This window comes from Dendroctonus ponderosae, unplaced genomic scaffold (assembly GCF_020466585.1).
Source record: "Dendroctonus ponderosae isolate FM_Combo_2020 unplaced genomic scaffold, Dpon_F_20191213v2 Dpon_F_20191213_2, whole genome shotgun sequence".
Taxonomy (NCBI): domain Eukaryota; kingdom Metazoa; phylum Arthropoda; class Insecta; order Coleoptera; family Curculionidae; genus Dendroctonus; species Dendroctonus ponderosae.
The window spans coordinates 415,118-423,950 of NW_026018165.1; the positions used below are offsets into that span (position 1 = coordinate 415,118).

The 8,833-nt window shown below is 34.2% G+C and overlaps 1 protein-coding gene and 1 long non-coding RNA gene across 6 annotated transcripts in view; one reads left to right on the top strand and one right to left on the bottom strand.

The window, feature by feature from the left end:
* LOC109537616 (tyrosine-protein phosphatase non-receptor type 4) overlaps positions 1–1,804 on the top strand; it is a 73,723-nt gene extending 71,919 nt beyond the window's left edge. For all 3 annotated transcript variants that reach the window (XM_019904424.2, XM_019904425.2, XM_019904426.2), the window contains exon 18: positions 1,617–1,804. The gene's annotated coding sequence lies outside the window, so the exon portion shown is untranslated. The remainder of the gene's footprint in view (positions 1–1,616) is intronic.
* LOC125503442 overlaps positions 1–8,833 on the bottom strand; it is a 15,034-nt gene that overhangs the window by 1,615 nt on the left and 4,586 nt on the right. The window contains exon 3 of one of the 3 annotated variants that reach the window (XR_007280859.1): positions 3,160–3,199. The exons of 1 other annotated variant lie outside the window; for it this stretch is intronic. This is a non-coding gene — a long non-coding RNA (uncharacterized LOC125503442). Of the gene's footprint in view, positions 1–3,159; positions 3,200–3,657; positions 3,997–8,833 lie in introns of those variants that run through there. One more of the 3 variants, XR_007280858.1, reaches the window with a different exon arrangement.

Consider the following 8,833-nt stretch of genomic DNA (forward strand, 5'->3'; position numbering starts at 1 on the left):
ACTACTTTTCTCGCTCCGTACCCCTACTTTTTTTCTTTCTTCGTTCGCTCTCATTCCCGCAACCACCAAAACCCCCACCCCAAACCCACCAAGGCTCTTGCAGGCTACCAGCAAAGACAAAAAGCCTTAAATGGCTATGTCTGCGTTAAACATCACGTCACGGTGTCAGTTATTGTGCTCTGAGTGCCCCTGGAAGGCGCTGATTCGATTATGTCCAATACTGTGCCTGGAATCCGAACATCTATTGTCGTCCACTATCTTCCTGGAACCAGTCTCCTCGCCCTGTGTTGGCGTGAGTTCTTTCAGCTTCTGCTATGTTACTGTAGCATTTTCCCTAAACTAATCGCATATCAGCAAATTCGTGAAGAGAAATTCAAAGTAAGTCACAGTTTGACAAATTATTGTTACTATAGACAACGGCTATCCGCCTGTAACTATCTGTTAATGACAAAAAAACATCATTGCCTTTTCATCAAAAAATTGTAGAAGAGAACTTTTTTGATATCAAAAATTTTCGTAATTTGAAGCAAAGATCGTAATTTTTCTTTTTGAATGCTTAAGTATTCCAATATGCTACCAATTAAACATGCAACAATTTCAAAATAATGCTTAATAACAAAATTGAAATTCGATCTTCAACTGTTAATATCTTCTAGAAATTTTGGAAAAAAAAAATTTCATTATTTTTCTCGTACTCTCCAAGTGAGCCTCTATCACCCCTTAAAAGGAATGACGTCAATTTTGAATCACCCTTTATATTACTTGTTGTTTATTGTTTATATAAATACTTTTTACAGATAAAAAAATATTTGGAGCATTTTTAGGAATAACTAAAATATACGCTTTTTGTGATATGAAGCCGTAGATTTCCAACAACCTTCAACACATCAATGAATATCTACCATCTTCTCAAATTATAGATGATTTATGAACTCGGTTTTAGTGGTGAGCAACCCGATGCTATGCACTAGCTCTAATGACAGAAATATCCTGTTTTTCATTTATTTGTTCTTTGATGAAAATGCCACCTGAATAATAATCTGTGCTTTCGACTTACCCAACAACATATTTACAAATAAGTATTGGGGAACATGGGCAAAAATATCACAGTCCAGTATGCGTAGGAAGCACGAGGCACGAAATCATACAACAACTTATCACAGATTATATCGTCAGAAATGAATAAAATCGACATAGGCCCTGTTCTTCGGATGATATAATCAATCTGGAGCGAATAATCAACATCAAGAGAGACATCTTCTCCATGACAAAACCACAAGCAACACTGGGGAAGATTAACGAAAATTTTCTAACGCATTTTCCGAACACCCTGTATACTTCAGTCGGGAAGGCTGTTGAATACCTCGCACATGAATGAGGCGCGTAGCGCCGAAGAATATAAATTGCTCGGTATACAGGGCGAGTCCACGAAGCGAGACCCCCCACTTAATTCGGACAGAAAAGCGATAGAAACAAAAACGTTTATATGCATTTAGAACGGATTTGATTGTGTTCCTTACAACTCTTATTGTGTAATATACTATTAACATCATTTCTTCGCATTTTTGCAGCTGATTGATAGTACGATCGTATTAAGCATCCTTACTTATTTCTAGGAATGGGTCGATTTGAAACTCTTCAAGTCCAACGTCAACACATCTAATTATATTATAAGGTCCATTATGTAAGCAGAAATAGAACAGCAATGAAGTTCAAATGGAAGTTAAAATACAAACTAATGCGTCAGACAATATATCCGTGTCCACTGTAATTGAAAGCTTGAAATAAATCTACTTAATTCGTATTTATAATCTATGTAAGTCTTCTTCATATTTTTGTCTCAATGCAGATTTCAGCGGGTGTGTGAAAGAAGATATACAGGGTGTCCATTTTCTGAGTCTTTGTATCGGTAACTAACTACCTTTTTAAAGGCAGGTAATCCGTTAAATGGGCAAAATTGGGCAGAATTCGATTGCCTATTAATTGCCGTTTTCAAAATTTAGGTACCCGACTAGGTTCCTGAAATATCCTGAAAAGACAAAAAATTGGCACTTTTTTAATTATCACATATTACGTAAACTGCTTAACTTGGAAAAAAAATAAAATTGCCCTTGGTTGAACTTTTTGCGTTGAATCCAATAAACTAGCACTCGTTGTCATAGTCAACTTGATTTACGAGATAAAAAGTAAATATCTGTTTTTTAAATGGTAATCATAGTTGGCTGTGAGCCTTTTAAAATGATATATTTTCAACATTCACACAACTCACGATTTGTATGTGAATATTTACAACATGTTCATGGTTGGATTGCCAATGCAGGACCCATTCGGTGGTCTATTTTCTGTGGGGTTTCCTTAAAACCAAGATGTAGAAAAACAAAACCCAATGATATTGAAGATCTAGTAAATAGAATACCTTCAGCATTAAGAAGTATTCGTCCACAAACCATAAGAAAGGTGTCATGGAAATTGATTAGAAGATGCCAAAGTGCCTGGACGTAAACGGAAGTCAATTTGAACATTTAATTTAAACGAATCGTTCTTTCATTTTTGTTTTGTGTGATAATATAGTTCGTGTTTCCAGAGCCTACTACACATTTTTGATGTTTTTTTATAGTTTTACGGCCACAAAAGGAGAAAAACATACAAACAATTATATCGTTAAATTCAGAAAAAATTTGGATTTCAAAAGGATCACAGCCAACCGTTTACCATTAAAAAAAAATAGTGTGCGTCACGGGACGCACGACAGAAGTGATAACTTCATATATTTATAGAAACCATAAAATATTGAACTTATTGTTAGTCTAATAATTTATAAATGGATCAGGAATAGGTAAAATTTAATTTAATTTCCTTTTGAATGTAAAATATCTTTTTTATTTGCAACATTTAACATTATTTAACGAGATGTTGTACATATTGCTCTTCTTGGGTTTGTGTAAACTCTTCTTCTTGAGTTTCTGTATTTTTTTGTCGTAATTTCTTATTTGTTTTGTATAATCTTTGACGTTCAGCACTAGTTCGTGGTTGATGAAAGCTACTTTGAGTTGATCTATTACTTAATGCTCCTTTTTTAGCACCAAATCGTTTTTGGCGTTCAGCATTACTTAATACTTTTCGCATTGTAGCATGTTTTTGTGACTGCTCTTGTGTATGTTCTTCATGAACGTCTGCTACAACTTGTATCTGAATAGGACTAAAAAAATCAATTAATTTTGGTGATTGGAAGAAGTTCTGTCTGTTTAAAATAGAAGTAAAACGAGGAAGAGCTATAGAGACAGGATACACTTGACACACTATATGTATACATAATGTAAGCCATCGCGCGTATGTTCAAAAAAAAATTGTAGCTGAACTAATCCAAGGCTAAAAAATTTAACTAAATTGAGAAGATTTAATCATAAAGGAATCAAAGGGTATATGATGGGAAAAAATCCATTTTGATCCGTGGTAAACACAATTAATCATAGAAATAATATAGAGAATTGAAAATAAGCCCTAATAAATTCGTTATATATATTTACATATTTTGCAACTATAAGCTGAAGAGAGATTCGTATCGTCTTAACATCAAGAATGCGTTGCGTGACAGAAAATAAGAAGACCCCATTTTTTCTGAAATAACCGAGGTAAACTCAAATATTTTTTCAATTAAATTCAAAACATTTATTATATATTATTAAAAAACAGTAATGATGTCAGGATATTCACACGTCGAGTACCTATATTTTGAAAACGGTAATGAATAAACGTCTTTAAGGCAATAGAATGCTGCCCAATCACCATGTTGGTCGACACTTGTACCCAGCTAGACGTTTGCGTTGTCCTCCGTCCGACCGTCTAGAATCACAGATTCATCCCCTACTCCGGTTTTATGCATGTGATAGTTGACCATCCATTGTCCGGTGAGAACAGCAGTTACGGCTTTAGACGGCCTTTGGCGGCTTTCGGCTTAGCAGAAGGACCCGTCCAGTTGCAGGTCTTATTAGGGGACTGAATATAAAGTATTATCTTCAGTCCTACTCTTTGTTTATTGCCATACATCATATTTTCTGCGCTCAATTTCTAACTGAATATAACAATTGTAAGAATTAAATATGTATCCGTTCTCTGTCATAATTTACCAAGCCATGCAATCATAACAACGGGGGAGCACACAAGATGAAACGACGCTGAAAAGACGCCAATTTAAAGAAAGCAGCGTAAATCCTTTTTAAAGAATTTAATTTAGTTCAAAGAGTCAGTATACTGCCCTGCAAGACAAAAAGACGTCAACCGCACTTGTAGGGTTGGTTAATCAACATTAGAAAAATTATTATTTTGAAAAATCCTACATTTTGGGGGCTCAACCGAGGTCGAAGCGACTGAGGAAGGAATAGTCAACTGGGATCGACAAAGCGACAGGAATAATCAACCGGCATAGACGAAGGAAAGATTAAGAGATAGACGAAGGCAAGACGAAATAATAAAGACGAAAGAAGAAGAAGACGAAGACGAAAAGTGCATTTATCAACAAAAGGGTGGACAAAACGTCGAACAGCTTTGGCTGTTGAATGATAATTCTGAGTGGCGATTGCGTGAGATCTGTCGGAGTTAGATCTGATTAGAGCTGACTGGTGGATAGTAGACTGCAGGTGTTTCTGTAATTTTGGACGAGTTAATTGTGACATCCATATTGCGTTGTGACCAGGTAGGTACTTCAGTTTTAAGCGAAATAAGGAGAAACTGGCGTTTTACTTTAGTTTCCGGTATATCTAGAAGCTAATTGACAATTTATGTATGATCAATTTCATTCAATTAAATTATTCATTGATATGAAGTATTAGAACGTAATTTTTAATTGTGTTGTTTACGAACGTCGTCTTTTCGCTTTCAGGTAACACATTGACACTTTTCCGCAAAAATTGGACTTAATCGGTATATTAATATGTCTACTTTAGTCGATTTTGATAGAGTTGCGCTGAATATTACTGAACTAATAAGTTAAGTAAAGTTAAAGCATTGCTTTTATAGGTTATGAGGCCGATTGTCATTCGCGGAAAACGCGTAAGAATTTCCGGAAGTTTACGGGTTTTCATTTAGAATTAGCTAAGTTTGCTCAGAAAATCAAAGATGTAAAGGAAAACATTGACGTATCCGATATAATTTCTATTTGCGTTCTATTACAGCTAAATCAAAGGAATAAAGCTGACACTTTGATGAATCGAATTTGTTCCTTCGTGAATGATTAAACTTGGGCCAAAGCAGTAATAGAGTCGAAAACGACGTAGAAGTGGTAGAAGAATATGAGGAAGACGATGAAAGGCGAACAGTGGTTTAAAAACAAAGCAAAAAAGTACGCTTTTTTATTTAACTTTCAGAGACATAGAGAATAGTACAAGACATTTTGGCTTACATAACCGAATGGAATGATCTGCAAAAACTAATATTTGTCGCTACGAGGTTTAGCTAAACATTTCGTACAATCCGAGAATGGTATCAAGTTGTGGGCGATACTTGAAGCTAACAGGAGAGTTTCAAATTAAGTAATCTGCATTCAAGCACATAAGTTGCTCATGTCAATAATTAATGAAAGAAAAAAAGCGGAGCTGATGTAGAGGCGAGGTGATTATACAGTGTATAATAGATGGCATTTGCGATGACTTACCAAATAAAGTTATTTTATATGGTGCTACAAATTTTAGTGATTTTAAGGAAAGAGTGAAACTATACGAACAAAGAAATCGACTAAAGTCGTGAGTGAAGCTAGAAAAGCGCCAAGAAATGGGAATTTCTAAAGAGGCGATAAATACGCCAAAACTGAAGGGAAGAGGCAGCCCCGGGAGAAGATACCCTTTGATCTGACAACCACAAATCTTAAAACTGATCTTTTAGAATTATTTATATACAGGGAGAATCAATATTGGAGTCATTCTTTTTAAGGGGTTATAGAAGATCGCTTGAAAAATACGAGACAAAGATTGAAAAAAGTTTTTTTTTTATTTCTAGAGTATACTGACAATTGAAAATTGAATTTCAACTTTGTTATTACGCATTATTTTGTAATTGTTCCATGTTTAATTGGTAGCATATTGAAATACTTGAGCATTCAAAACGACAAATTACTATCTTCGCTTCAAATTACGAAATTTTTTTATATTAAAAAAGTTATCTGCTACAATTTTTTGATGAAAAGTCAAAGCGGCAATGATGTTTTTTGTCATTAACAGATAGTTAGGTAGATAGCAGAGGTCTTTGTCAATAATAACAATAATAGATCGAAAATATATTATATAATAACAATTAATTTTTTAACCATTTTTTTTGTACTTCCAAAACACCCACAGAAGAATGACGCCAATTTTGAATCACCCTTTTAGTGCGCATGCGCGGACTAAGTAATCAGTTGTTTTTAAGTCTGTTTTTTAGGTTGATTGAGGTTAGGATTTTCCTTAATTCGTGAGTAAAGACTACAGGGTGTTCGAAATTCTTTATACGTTACTTCAGAAAAGTAAATATGGGTTGTTTATACCGCAATTAAGTTTTTGAACATCAACGCAATTATATTCACAATCGCCGGACGCCGGACGATAAAGTGGTTATTGACTATGTATATGATAGGTATATGATTGTCTAAATGCACTTAAAAAAACTAAGATTTTAGACACCATTTAACACAGAAACGTGTACTACAGTCAAAGATTGCACTAAAGATGCTATGAAATATTATTTTTTTGATCAAACGAAATGCAGGCACAAGCCATCAGTATAATAACATTTATCAATAATATAATAAAAGTACTAGGAACTAGGTTGAAAGTACTAGGAATATATTTTTTTAGAAAGCAAACATTTTTTATTTATGAAGAATCTGACAAAGCTATATCAAGAACATGTGACACTGAACAACTGAAGCCTTCACGCTGTGCCGTTAAACACATTATAAAAAATTTCAAGAATTTTGGATACGTCTAAATAACAGTGCATGTTCAATTTATAAAAGCAACCAGAAAAAGTAGAGAACTCTAGATTTAAAAAAACTGGTTTTTGCTCTTGATATAATAATAATAATGTATAAACGGTTGTTGATATAACTATCATATTCTCCATAAATAATAAAAAAGTTCAAATAATCTTCGTTTGTACAATTTATGCGTCTGGGATGATTATTAATTATTTTCAAAAGGTAACTGACAGCTGTAAGTATTCCTTTGGCATTTGACTGTCTTAAAAATGGCAACTTTCGTCATGACAACCAAGAGTGACAGTATTTAAAATAAGATGTGAAATTTTTACAAAGCTAATTTTCTATTAAAACTACAAAATAGAGCGTCTTTCAGTCAAAACTAAAAAACCACATTTTTTTAAACAAACTACAGTCTTGAGAGAAAAAGAGCTGACGCGATTTTTAAATAAAATGTTTTGTACCTAATTTGACCCTGCAAAGCGAGTTCAGAACTTTTTGCGAAGCGACGAAGGATCCGAAATTTATTTCATAATTTTTCACGGAAAATATTTTTAGATTGTAAGCATTTGTAACACACAAGTGAAACTTAAGAAAATTGACCATTTAGAAGAAAGAATAACTTTGCTAAAACTGAAAAATTCTGTAATTTTGAAGAAATTTTAAAAATATTATTAATAAATAGCCTTTAAAATATCTCAAAATCTAAAAAAAGTTTAAATAAGTTATCAACATTATCCCAGCAAATGAACTGAGTTTCTGCGCCGGGGCGTTGAGTTGGCGCACGAAGCCATTTGCGCAGCATAACGCCAATTCCTAAAAATTCAGTGAGTTACTCACGCCTACACTATATTAATAGTTATCAAAATGTTGCCGAAATTCCATTAAAGTAAGTCCGTTTCAACAAGAAATGCGACTCAAATTAAGTAGCAGATATTCCTTTATAGGACAAATGACTAATTATTCGAGTGGTTGCATCTGTAATTTTTTACATACAATTTTAAATTTGTCAAAAACAGTTAGACTTAGGTATAGGATATTATACGTGAAATATATTTACAATTTCGAGGAGAATTCAAAAATGTATTATGAATGAAAGAATATATATTACTGGATTAATTACAGGAATGTACAGAAATGAGTAAACAAGATCTATTTGTCTCTCCTGCCAACCACATAAGTTAGTCTAGGGGGCGATGTCACAATTAGTTTTTTATTTTAAGTTGTATTTGTTTCTAGTAACTAAGGTAATTGAAAAGAAAACAAACAAGACGGGTGTGTGTAGAAATAACGTTCTGTGCAATATACATTTTAATTTTGCCGATAATCGGGTTTTAATTCGTCGGTTGGGTGCATTCATATTGTAACGGAAATGGCCTGGGATACTCACGTTTGGAATGGGGGATCGAAATTCATGGTATTTCAGTAAATGGGAGCCCCATTTGGGCCCCATTTACTGTCAAATATGACACTGACAAGCGGGAAATTTCGCACCTGGACTGGAGATTTCAAGAACATTCTGGGTTACCTGGAGGAAACTATATAAGCGACGACGAGAACCATGGGGGGGAGTGAAGTGACAGCAGCCATCGGGTGCAGAAGAGGTTAAACCCCGCGAGTTGGAAATCCGAGTTTTGCGTTTGTTATTTTTATTGTTTGTGAAGTTGACGTTAATTTAGAAGTTAGTTTGTTCCTGTTCCGTATTTAAAGTTATACCGAGGTGAAATAAAATTGGAAGCAGAAGAAAGAGTTAATACTCGGCCATCCACGGTACAACATACTTAAGTCGGTGTTGGGAGTGCCATCTCAGATAGGGACGCGCACGAAGAAGAAAATAATACAAAAATACAGTCCACTTAATCATTCATCGAAAGTGTTGCACTTTCG